The following is a 13,256-nucleotide window of genomic DNA, read 5'->3' as shown; positions in this document are numbered from 1 at the left end:
GACTACCTGCTGAGTGTGCAGAGCCCCTCATGGGACTCAATCCGAGGACCCCGAGATCATGACCTGAACTGAAATCAAGAGTTGGACACTTAACAGACTGAGCCACCCAGCGCCCCCATTAATCCTCTTGATAGCCTTCTGGGGTAGGAAGTGTTACCCACATTTTACAGATGAGAAACTGCAGTGTGGAGAAGTTAAGTGATTTGCCCGAGATCAAATCATTTACTAGTCAGGGAGCCTGGCTCGTGGCCACACATTTAAACAGTATGCCCTATTGCTACTTCATGTGATGTGATTTAATCCTCACAGAAGTGTTATGAAAATAGGACTGTTACTTGCATTTTACAAATGAGACAGCTGAGGATTAGAGAGGTAAAAATGACTTGCTCAAGTGCACATATCTAGTAAGGGAAGGGATCAGGATTTGAATCTAGGTACCCCAACCGCAGAATTTGTGCTCTTAGTTATTATGTTATACTGCTCTGAAGATGACTAGACAGTCTTTTAAAGAATAACCTTTAATATCACATACTTTAGTCTTTTAAAAATCTAAAAACTCTTGGTCCCATTTATCCTAGGTTTTGATTTAATGTTTGAGAATTCCCAGCATCTGTACCTCCCAAAGCCATGCTGGGTTGATTGCCAAACCAGATAAACATTGTGCTCTCCTGAGTTTGTCTCATTCCGAGTCCAGAAAGGCTTCCTGGGGCTTCCTTTCTTCCTTTAAGGACTCACTTTAGTGCTGCCCTCTTTTTCTCTCCGTGTACATAGAAGCTTATTATCAGCATATCCTCACCTTGGTGATTTCTGTGCTTTAAGAAAATGAAAAACAGTTACTTCTTACAAAAATGTAGGAGAACCCTGTTTGATAAATAGAACTCTTCTTTTTCATACTATTGTTAAAGATGTTACCACTGAAAGAAGATGCTATAAAAGTAAAGATGTTCTTTCTAGCATTATAAGCAGTGCAGGTTACTTTATCTAAAAGTTGAATGCGTTTTTCCTTTTGGAAAATAATTGGGATGAAGTAACTTCTGGGACCTTTTTCAGTGACTATCAAGGTGTTTCAAAAAAGTTAATTTTCAGTTCATAACAAAGGATTAGTTCTGTTTTCTTTGCTTGATTTTAGCCGCCTGACATTAATTTTGGTTTCCAAAGCAGCAAGAGTAAGCTACTGGTAATGGAGTAGCTAGAATTGCTGCTGATTTCACAACTTCAATGTAAGAAATATTTTTAATAGCTCCAATGTTAAACACCTGTGCTTCTTACACAACAGAATTTAATTTAAAAATGATACACATCATTTGTAAACATTTTTGGAGCTATTTAAAAGCTTTTAAGAGATTCAGGCATATTTTATATATATATTTAATATGCACATTAAATACATGTTTATTATATAATATATACTTATGTAATATGTTTATTATGTAATATATACTTATATAGTATATATTATATGTGATGTATAATTATGTTATGTATATCACATCAATAATTACATAATACATATTTATATATAATGTAATACATATAATACATAATAAAAATATTTTTTGAGATATAATTGATGTATAATGAATTGCGCTGTATGATGTAATGTTTTGATACATTTATACACTTGTGAAACCATCACCGCTAATCAATATAGTGTACGTGCCCATCATCCCTATTTGTAATTGTCCCTTCTGTCCCCATTATTCCTTCCTCATAACCATGGTTCTGTTTTCAGTCATTGTAGATTAGTTTGCATTTTCTGGAGTTTTATCAAGAATTCTTGATAAAAGTCATTTACCAGATACATGTTTTGCAAATGTTTTTTTCAATCTGTGGCTTCTATTTTTTTTCCTAACCATGTCTTTTGAAGAGGAGAACTTTTTTAACTTTGATGAAGTCCAGTTTATCAACTTTTTTCTTTTATGGATTGTGGTTTTGGTGTCATCTAAACATTTTTTGCCTGACCCAAGGGCACAGAGATGTCCTCTTTTCTTCTAAAACATTTACTATAGTTTTATGTTTTACTTGTAGATCTGTGATACATTCTGAGTTAACTTGTATATGATGTGAGTTAGGGATCCAAGTTTTCTTTCTTTTTAACATACGGAAATGCAATTGTTCCAACACCCTTTGTTGAAAAATCCTTTCTCCATTCAATTGCTTTGGCAGCTTTGTCAAAAATCATTTAATTGTAAGTGTCAGGTTTATTTCCTTATGTAATTTAATGATACATATGTATATCCTTAAGCCAGTGCTACAGTCCTTTGTTTGTTGTGGCTTTATAGTAAATTTTGAAATTGGGGAGTGAAAGTGAAATTTTGTTCTTCTTTTTCAAACTTGTTTTGACTGTTCATGGTCCTTTGAATTTTCATGTAAATTTTAGGGTCAGCTTGACAAATTGTACAAAAGCAAACAAAAAAACTAGTAGGATTTGTGAAAGGGATTGTGTTTATTAAGTCTGTAGATCAATTTGGGAAGAATTCCGATTATTAATACTGAGTTTCCAATTCAAGAACATGGAATGTCTTTATATATGTAGGTCTTCTGTAACTTCTTTCAAAAGTGATTGGCTGTTTTCAAAATATAAGTCTCGCATTTATTTTGTTAAGTTTATTTAAAGTATTTTTTAATACTGTTGTGAATGCAGTTTTCTTATTTTCATTTAGAAAATGTTTTAATTGAAGTACTATTAACATACAGTGTTATATTAGTTTTAGATGTACAACATACTGATATGACACTTCTGTCCATTACTCAGTACTCACCATGATAAGTGTAGTCACCGTTTGGCACTGTACAGTGTTATTATGTACTACTGACTATATTACCTATACTGTACTTTTCATCTCCCTGACATTTATTTTATAACTGGAAATTTGTACCTCTTATTCTGCTTTATTTATTTTGCTACCCCCCCCCCCCCCCCCGGCAACTCCTAGTTTGTTTTCTGTATTTAAGAGTCTGTTTTGGTTTTTTGTTTGTTTCTTGTATTCCACATATAAATGAAATCATATGGTATTTGTGTTTTTCTGTCTGACTTATTTCATTTAGAATAATGCCTGCTAGATCTATCATTTGCAAATATCTTCTCCCATTCAGTAGGTTGCCTTTTTGTTTTGTTGATGGTTTCCTTTGCTCTGCAAAAGAATTTTATTTGTTGTAATCCCAATAGCTTTGTTTTGTTTTGGTTTGGTTTCCCTTGCCTTAAGGAGATCTATACCTAAATATGTTGCTAAGGCTATTGAGAGATTATTGCTGGTGTTTCTTTCAGGAGTTTTATGGTTTAAGGTCTCACAATTAGGTCTTTAATTCATTTTGAGTTTATTTTTGTGTATGGTATAAGAAAGTGGTCCAGTTTCATTCTTTTGCATGTAGTTGTCCAGTTTTCCCAGCACATTATTGAAAATACTGTCTCTTCTCCATTATACGTTCTTGCTTCCTTTGTGGTAGATTAATTTGGCCTTATAAGCATGGGTTTATTTCTGGACTGTCTGTTCTCTTCTGTTGATCCATGTGTCTAATTTTGTGCCAGTACCATACTGTTTTCATGACTCTTGCTTTGTATTATATCTTGAAATCTAGGATTGAGATATCTCCAGCCTTCTTCTTTTTTCTCGTGTTTCTATACAAATTTTAGGATTATTTGTTCTAATTCAGTGAAGAATGCTATAGGTATTTTGACGGACTGCATTGAATCTGTGGATTGCTTGGGTTAGTGTGGGCGTTTTAACAATACTAATTCTTGTAATCCATGAGAATGGTATATCTTGCTATTTGCGTCATCTTCAATTTCATCAACAATGTTTTATAGTTTGCAGAGTACAGGTCTTTCACCCCCTTGATTAAATTTCTAGGTATTTTGGTTTGTTTTTTACAATTGTAAATGGCTTGTTTTTTTAATTTCTCTTTCTACTACTTTGTTATTAATGTATAGAAATGCATAATTTTCTGTGTATTAACTTTGTATCTTGCAACTTTACTGAATTCATTTATCAGTTCTAATTTTTTTTTTTTTTGGTGGAAACTTTAGGGTTTTGTGTGTATAGTATCTTACCATCTGTGAATAGTGAGAGATTTACTTCTTCCTCACCAATTTGGATGTCTTTTATTTCTATTTCTTGTCTGATTGCTGCTGTTAGGACTCCAGTACTATGTTGAATAAATGTATTGTGTGTGGATGTAGTTTTGTTCCTGACCTCAGAGGAAAGCTTTGTATTTCACTTTTGAGTATGATGCCAGCTGTGGGTTTTTCATATATGACCTTTATTATGTTGAGATATGCTCCTTTTGAATTCACTTTATTGAGAGTTTTTATTATGAGTGGATATTGTATTTTGCCAAATGCTTTTTTTTTGCATCTATCAAGATGATCATAAGCTTTTTATTCTTTATTTTGTTAATGTGATGTATCACATCGATTGATTTGCCAATCAATCCCTGGATTTCTGCATCTATGCTCATCAGGGATAATGGCTAAAATCAACAACACAAGAAAGAACTGGTGTTGGTGAGGATGTGGAGAAAAAGGAACACTTGTGCACTGTTGGTGGGAATGCAAACTAGTGTGGCCACTGTGGAAAACAGTATGGAGGTTCTTCAAAAAGCTAAAAATAGAGCGACCTCATCATCCAGCAATCACACTACTGGGTATTTACCCAAAGAATACAAAAACACTAATTCAAAGGGATAGATGCACCCCTATGTTTATAGCAGTATTATTTACAATAGCCAAGATATGGAAGCAGGCCAAATGTGCATTGACTGATAAATGTATAAAGAAAATGTGGGGATATGTGCGTGTGTGTATGTGTGTATATATGTATATACACATAATGGAATGTTATTCAGCCATAAAAATAACTAAATCTTGCCATTTGCAATGACATGAATGGAGTAGAGTATAATGCAAAGGGAAGTAAGTCAGTCAGAGAAAGACAAATACCACATGATTTTATTCACATGTGGAATTTAAGAAACAAAACAAATGGGCAAAGGGGAAAAAAAAGAGAGATACGGAGAGACAAACCAAGAAAGAGATTCTTAATTATAGAGAACAAACTGATGGTTACCAGAGAGGAATGGGGTTGGGGATGGGTTAAAAAGGTGATGGGGATTAAGGAGTACACATGTCATGATGAGCACTCGGTGATGTATGGAATTGTTGAATCACTATATTGTACACCTGAAACTAATATAATACTGTATGTTAACTAACTGGAATTAAAATAAAAACTTAAAAAAACCTTTCTAAATATAAAGACATAGATCTATAGAAAACAATTAACACCTGTTCTTCTCAAACTATTCCAAAAAATAAAAGAGGAAAGAAAACTTCCAAATTCATTCCACAAGGCCTGCATTACCCTGATACCAGAACTAGACAAAGACACTACCAAAAAAGAATACTATAGACCAATGTCTCTGATGAACATGAACGCAAAAATACCCAACAAAATCTTAGCAAACCAAATTCAACAATACATTTAAAAAAATCATTCACCACGATCAAGTTAGATTTATTCCAGGGATGCAACAGTGGTTCAGTATTTGCAAATTAATCAACATAATACATCACATTGATTAGGGAAAGGATGTGAACCATATGGTCATTTCAATAGATGCAGAGAAAGCATTTGACAAAGTATAACATCAGTTCATGATAAAAACCCTCAACAAGGTAGATTTAGGGGAAACATACCTCAACATAATAAAGACCATATATGAAAAACTCAGAGCTAACATCATCCTCAATGGGTAAAAACTAAGAGCTTTTTTCCTAAGATCAGGAACAAGACAAGGATGTCCGTTCTTAACACTTTTGTACAACATAGTACTGGAAGTTCTAGCTACACCAAGCAAGCAGACAAGAAAAAGAAATAAAAGGCATCCAAATTGGTAAGGAAGAAGTAAAACTTTGCCTATTTGCAGATGACATGGTACTCTATATAGAAAACCTGAAAGATTCCATCAAAAACTGCTAGAACTTATAAACAAATTCAGTAAAATCACAAGACACAAAGTCAGTGTACAGAAATCTTGCATTTCTATACACCAATAATGAAGCTATAGAAAGAGAAATTAAGAAAACAATCCCATTTACAGTTGCACCAAAAATAATAAGATACCTAGGAATAAAAATAACCAAGGAGGTGAAAGACCTGTACTCTGAAAACTATAAAACACTGATGAAAGAAATTGAAGACAACACAAAGAAATGGAAAAACATTCCATGCTCATGGATTAGAAGAACAAATATTGTTAACTCTTTTTAAAATATTTGCTAGAATTCATCTGTGAAGCTCTCTAGTCCTGGACTTTTGTTCATTGGGAATGTTTTGATTACTGATTCAATTTGATATTCTGCTGTTTTGGGATGACATATTGTATATATCTGTTAGGTACATTGGTCTAATGTGTTGTTCACAGTCACTGTTTCTTTGTTGATTTTGTGTCTGGATGATCTATCCATTGACATAAGTGGGGTGTTAAAATCCACTGTTACTGTATTACTGCCAGTTTTTCCCTATAGTCTGTTAATATTTGCTTTATGTATTTAGGTGTTAATGTATTGGGTGCCTAGATATTTATAATTATATTCTCTTGTTGGATTGATTCCTTTATCATTATGTAATGCCCTCATTTGTCTCTTGTTACAGTCTTCATGTTAGAGTCTGTTTTCTCTAGTATTGCTACCTCCACTTTTTTTTCTTTCATTTGCATATGTTTTTCCATCCCTTTACTCTCAGTCTGTATGTGTCTTTAGGTCTGAAGTGAGTCTCTTGTAGGCAGCATAATAGGTGGGTCTTGTATTTTTATCCATTCAGTCACCCTTTGTCAACAGCCATCACTGTGGACGCGGGACCCTCCTACAGCAAAGAGTACAACTCACTGAAAGCTCAGATTATGGTCAGCATTTTTTAGCAAGAAAGTATTTTTAAAGTAAGGTATGTACATTGGGGTTTTTTTAGATACAGTGCTATTGCACATCTATCAGACAATACAATATAGTATACATAACTTTTATATGCAGTAGGAAGCCAAAAAATTCATTTAACTTACATTATTGTGGTATTTGCTTTATTGTGGTGGGTCTGGAACCGAATTCACACTTTCTCCACAGTATGCCCGTGTTTAGATTTTTCTTTTCTTATTTCTATTTTTTCATTATTGGTAATTTGTGTCTTTCTAGAAAAGCGTCCATTTCGTATAGGTCATCAGATTTGTTGACACAAAGTTGTTTATAGTATTTCTTTATAATCTTACCTATTGAAAGGTTGACAGTGATATTCCTTCTTACATTCCAGATTGGTAGTTTATATCCCCTCCCTCCTTCTCTCTCTCTGTTAGTTTAGCTCAATGTCAATTTTGTTGATCTTTTTAAAGGCCCAACTTTTTTTTTTTTAATATTTTTTATTATATTGTTAGTCACCATACAGTACATCCCTGGTTTTTGATGTAAAGTTCGATGATTCATTACTTGCGTACAACATCCAGTGCACCATATAATACGTGCCCTCCCCACCACCCATCACCAGCCTATCCCATTCCCCCACACCCCTCCCCTCTGAGGCCCTCAGTTTGTTTCTGAGTCCATAGTCTCTCATGCTTCATTCCCCCTTCTGATTACCCCCCCTTTCTTTATCCCTTTCTTCTCCTACTGATCTTCCTAGTTCTTTTGTTCCATAGATGAGAGAAACCATATAATTGTCTTTCTCTGCTTGACTTATTTCACTTAGCATTATCTCCTCCAGTCCCGTCCATGTTGCAGCAAATGTTGATAAATCGTTCTTTTTGATAGCTGAATAATATTCCATTGTATATATGGACCACAACTTCTTAATCCAGTCATCTGTTGAAGGGCATCTCGGCTCCTTCCACGATTTAGCTATTGTGGACAAAGCTGCTATGAACATTGGGGTGCATATGGCCCTTCTCTTCACTACGTCTGTATCTTTTGGGTAAATACCCAGTAGTGCAATGGCTGGATCATAGGGTAGCTCAATTTTTAACTTTTTAAGGGACCTCCACATTAAGACCCAACTTTTTATTTCATTAATTTTCTCTGTTGTTATTCTGTATTCTATTTTATTGATGTCTGCTTTAATGTTCTTATTGCTCTGGGTTTAATTTTTCTCATTTTTTTAAATGGAGTAAGGTGCTAATTTGAGACCTTTTAAATTTAGTCTTTTAAAGCTATAAATTTCCCTCTACTACTGCTTTAGGTGTATCCCATAAATTTTGATATATGTTATGTTTTCATTCAGCTCAAAATTTTGTCTAATTTCGATTGTGATTAGTTTTTTGACTCCTGTATTTCTTGTGTGTGTTTAATTTCTTTATATGAAGAAATTTGTTTTTATTTATATTGATTTCTAATTTAATTCTATTGTGGTTAGAGGACATACTTTATTTTACTTTTGTTTCATGTGTTTTGGGTCTCTGTTAGATGGAAGTACATTTATAGTTGTTATAAATCCCTAATATATTGACTCTTTTATCATTGTAAAGCATCTCTCCTTGTCTCTAGTGATGTTTCTTATCATCTGTTTTGTTTTTTATTAATATAGCCACTCCAACTCTCTTATGGTTACTGTTTGCATGGTGTATCTTTTTTCTATTTTATGATTTTCATTCTGTTTATATCTTTGAATCTAAGACAGCATAGAGTGGATTTTGCTTTGACTGGAACATTTTATCTGTTAACATTTAATGTAATTTAATATGGCTGGATTTATGCCTGCTATTTAAGTTTTTTAAGAGAGATAATCCACATGACACAAAAATAACCATTTTAAAGTGAATTAAAATAAATTTTTAAAGTGAATTAGAGTGAATTTTAAGCTCAGTGATTTTTAGCATATTTACTATGCTATACAACCATCACCACCATTAAATCTACCACTTTGTTATTTGTTCTTTATATGTCTTTGTTTTTTTCCTCGGTTGCTTTTTTACTACCAGTTTTGTGATATATGAATATTTTTTAGTTTTACCACTTTAATTTCTCTGTTGATTTTTTTAAACTTTCTTTTAGTTATTTTCTTAGTGTTTTCTCTTGGGATTATAATATGCATTTTATTATTATTTCAGATTAATACTTCTACTTGGCACTATAAAATGGATTCTCCCACTGAGGGATGTTAGAAGTTAAGTATATGAGATGTTGCTTACAACCAAAATAATTTCTTTTGTTACTAGAAGCCTACTGTTGATATTGGCAGCATCTCTTATCACTAATGTTATAGGAACATAATTCATTGACCAACGATTTAGTAAACACCACTGTGCTAAGCGTTAAGGGAATATAGTAAGGAGGTGAATTCATATCTCAGACAAGTAGAGGGGAATCCTCTAATACTATTTAGGGAAAGGTAATTGTGGGATAATATTTGTCTGAGAAGGTTTTGTAGATTGAGATATGAAGTTTGCATTTGCAGAGATAAGAGGGAGTATTTTAATGAGAAAACCTGAGAGAATTTTGGAAAAGTTTAGAATATGGTCTATGTAAGTGATGGTAATGGAAATAAAAAAGGAATTAATCAAAATACCACAGGCTTCTTGTCTAAAATGGAAGATTAACCCCATTTATCTTTTCTTCTCCAAACATTTGAAATGATAGTAAAGATTTTTTGTTAATTTACAAACACAAAGAAGGAGTAAAATAGCAAGTGAGAAATTTATTATGAGGAAACTAGAAGACAGAGCAGAATGGTAATCAATTTGGTTATAAAAGAAAGTTATCTAAGTGCCTACAGAGGGAGAAATTAATGAGACAAGAGGAGTTTTGCTTCATGGACCTTCTGAAAGGCTGAGTACTGCACTTGGAATCATCACGTATTGGTGCACATCAAGAGCAGAGTGTGGAAGGAGAAAAGATTGTTGAAAGTTTATATGAAAGTTAATATTAGAACCTCCTTGGGTTCTCTTCTCCATCCTGAACATTCGGGCACATTCACCCTACAATTCTCCTTTGGAGAGGGCTGTAGGTTTGTTTCTGGAGACGTTCGTCTGGGAAGATGGATTTGGGAATGCCAGGCATATCTCTTACCTTACAAGAGATGTCTTTTATAACCATCCAACATAAAATAACAGTAGCCTCCGGCACTTATTCCCCATGTACTCTGATTTATTTTTCTCCATGGCACACATTGCTGCTTTCCATCACTCTCTCCTTATCACCCATATTTGTCTTTTTTTTTTAATTGTTGGAATCATCTCACTAGAATGGAAGGTTTGTGAGGGTGGAGATTTGTTTATTTTGTTCATTATTGTGTCCCTAGTCCCTATAATATCAAATACGTAAATATTTTTTGATTAATAAATATATAAGTAAGAACAGAGAGTTAAGGGTCACTGGATATTTGAGGAAAACTTCCAACATGAAAACTAGATTAAAACAAAAAGGAGATCTGTAGAAAACTGAGACAATGTGGACAACAGAAGAAAACTTTTAAAAAATGTACGTAGGTACTTCATAGAGATGGGAGATATTGAATTCATAAAGCAAAGAGATGCCATTAAGAAAAATGATCAGAGAATAAGAAAGAGCTCCTAGTAACAAAAAATGTACACATACATGTGGTAATTTAAAATTTAAAAAATAAAACTCTTGGGTTCTGGTTTCTAGTCTAGCATGTAAAGAGCATGGAACTAGTAACTCCATCCTAACAAGTAAAAAGCTGAACAAACTGAAAAATCAACAACTCAAATCTGTCAAAGAAGTGGGGTCACAGGGCAAACTTCTGCAACCAAAATTGTAGAGACAGAGGGATTGCTATGAAGAATCGCTTACTGGACCAGAAACCAATAAGCAGAAACCTCTGCAGGTACCAGTACTGGGATGAGATGGGAAAACCTAAAGTGTAATTGAAGAATTGTTGGAGGCACTGTGTCAGTAAGTTGGGAGACCCACTAATTAGGGGGCCCTGTCTTAGTGTGAGCTGCCATAGCAAAATCCCGTAGAGTGGGTGGCTTAAACGACAGACATTTATTTTCTCACAGTTCTGGAGGCTGGAAGTCCCAAGATCAGGGTGCCATCCTGGATGGGTTCTGGTGAGAACTTTCTTCCTAGCTTGCAGACAGTGGGCCACCTTTTTGCTGTAACATTTCTTCTTTTAAGGGCACTGATCCCATCATGAGTGCCCCGCTCTCTTGAAGCCTGATTATCTCCCAGAGGACCCATTCCAAAATACCATGACATGGGGGGATTGGGGCTTCATTTTATGATTTTGGTGGAACATCATTCAGTCCATAGCAGGCCCCCACACTTTTGTGAGTTCTACTTCTGGGAGCTCTACCAGGTTCTCACAGTGAATATTGAAGAAAAATTCCTTTGTGCTTTTGGCAGGAGGAGAAGAAGGGAAAAAAAAAATTTTTTTTTTTTTTAAATATGTGAGAGCATCCTGTTCTTAAAAAATTCTGCCCTCAAGGCGGGGCACCTGGGTGGTTTAGTTGGTTAAACATCTGATTCTTGATTTCGAATCAGGTCATGATCTCAGGGTTGTGAGATCAAGCCCCATGCTGGGCCCTGTGCTGGGCGTGGAGCCTGCTTAAGACACACACACACACACACACTCTCTCTCTCTCAAAAAAAAAACAAAACACAAAAACAAAAACAAAAAAACCTTAAAAAACTAAGAAAAAGTCTGCCCTCAAGAGAAGCTACTTTACCACGACCTAACCCTGTTGGTATTTTCTCATAGACTAATCAATATGGGCGAAGGGAAATACCCAGCTTTAGCCCCCTCCAGGCATCCTTTCCCACCTAAGCAGGGAAAAAATCTGAAAAACACTAGTGCAATTCACAGCTCAGGGGTGCAGGCTCCTGAAAAGACTGAGACCTAATAATAAGACTATAGAATCCTTCTCCTCCCCTTATACCTTACCACCATGTCACCAAAGGCCTATATACCAGAGTTTCTTTTACCAAGTAGGTCATGTTAGGCTTTCAACAAAAAACTATAAGGCATATTAAAAGGGAGAAAACATAATTTGAAGAGACAGCATCAGAGTCAGGCCGAGATATAGCAGGCATGTTGGAATTATCAGACTAGGAATTTTGAACAACTATAATTGATATGTGGGAGGATGTAATGGAAAAAGTAGACAATATAACAAGAACAGATGGGTAGTGTAAGCAGAGAGATGGAAATTGTAAAAAAGAATAAAAAAAGAAGAGTTAGAAATAAAAGGGAATGTAACAGAAAGGAACAATGCATCTGATGGGCTCATTAGTAGAATTGACAAAACTGAGGAAAGAATCTCTGAGCTTGAGGATATGCTAATAGAAACTTCCAAAACTGAAAAGCAAAGAGAAAAAAGACTGAAAAAAAAAAAAACTGAGCAAAATATCCAGAAACTGTGGGACATTTATAAGAAGTGTAACATATGTGTAATGTGAATACCAAAAAGAGAAGAAAGAGAAAGGAACAAAAGAAATATTTAAAGCAGTGACTTAAGAATTTCCATTTCCCCAAATTAATGCCAGACACCAAACCACAGATCCAGGAGTCCCAGGGAACACCAAGGATGGTAAATGCCAAAAACAAAACAAAACAAAACAAAAAACTCCCCCCACCCCAAAAAAGGCAGACCCCACCTAGACCTGTCATACTCAAACTACGGAAAATCAAAGATAAAATATCTTGAAAGAAACCACTTACCTGTAAGAGGAGCAAGGATACAGATTACATCACACCAGAGCTTGCTGGTGCCATCACTCTCTGTGCCTTGTGAGGACACAGTAAAAAAAGTGGCCAGCTGTCTGCAGGCTAGGATGAAAGTTCTCACCAGAAGCCACCTGGGATGGCACCCTGATCTTGGATGTAATTGCATGTAAACCATGCACGCAAGAGAATGGAGTGAAACACTTAAATTATTGAAAGAATAAAACTACCAACCTGTAATTCTCTGTCCTGCTGTGTCCTTCTTCTAAAGTGAAGGAGAAATAAAAATATTCTCAGATAAGCAGAAATTGAGAGATTTGGTTGCCAGTTGATCTGTTTTGCAAGAAATGTTAAGAATTTCTTGAGAGTTATATGTTAGTTAACTGTATGTTAACTAACTGGAATATGCACAAAAGCTTAAAAAATAAAAATAAAAACACATTGTACAACCTAAAAAAATTTGAGAGAAGGGAAATGATCGTGTCAGAAACTCAGATCTATATGAAGAAAGGGAGGACAATAGAGAAGGAATAAGTGAAAGTAAAATAAAAACTTATTTCTCTTGTTCTTCATTCATCTAACAGATAAACGCTT

Source organism: Ursus arctos, unplaced genomic scaffold, assembly GCF_023065955.2.
Source record: "Ursus arctos isolate Adak ecotype North America unplaced genomic scaffold, UrsArc2.0 scaffold_12, whole genome shotgun sequence".
NCBI classification, from domain to species: Eukaryota; Metazoa; Chordata; class Mammalia; order Carnivora; family Ursidae; genus Ursus; species Ursus arctos.
This window is presented reverse-complemented; position numbering follows the sequence as displayed.